This window comes from Buceros rhinoceros, unplaced genomic scaffold, assembly GCF_000710305.1.
Source record: "Buceros rhinoceros silvestris isolate BGI_N320 unplaced genomic scaffold, ASM71030v1 scaffold12294, whole genome shotgun sequence".
Classification (NCBI taxonomy): domain Eukaryota; kingdom Metazoa; phylum Chordata; class Aves; order Bucerotiformes; family Bucerotidae; genus Buceros; species Buceros rhinoceros.
This window is the reverse complement of record NW_010410132.1, coordinates 1,275-1,693: the sequence shown is the minus strand read 5'-3', so window position 1 is coordinate 1,693 and position 419 is coordinate 1,275. Positions and strand designations below refer to the sequence as shown.

The 419-nt window shown below is 50.8% G+C and overlaps 1 protein-coding gene across 1 annotated transcript in view; it reads right to left on the bottom strand.

Annotated features, from left to right (window-relative positions):
- Positions 1-419, bottom strand: part of SAMD4A (sterile alpha motif domain containing 4A) — a 99,665-nt gene that overhangs the window by 98,098 nt on the left and 1,148 nt on the right. The gene's annotated exons all lie outside the window — the stretch shown is intronic.

Genomic DNA, 419 nt, shown 5'->3' with positions numbered 1-419 from the left:
TTTTTTTTTGAGGGGTTGGGGAATCAAAACTATGCAGCTGAAAGAGGGATTCCACCCTCCCTGCTCACACCCTGTATTTCAGAAACTCTGCTTCAAGCCACTCGCGTCCCCGCGTGTTTTTTTTTGAGGGGTTGGGGAATCAAAACTATGCAGCTGAAAGAGGGATTCCACCCTCCCTGCTCACACCCTGTATTTCAGAAACTCTGCTTCAAGCCACTCGCGTCCCCGCGTGTATCTGCACACACACACACACACACACACACTCACTCGGGAACGTGCGTGTTTGGAACGCATGCACCCTCCTAAATAAACACATTACACACACCACGCAATTCACACGTCGCTCGTGACATTTCCACCCTGCTCAAACTCTGTGCACTTCCGCGGAGCTGAGTAACTCGGGACGGAGTATCAACAAA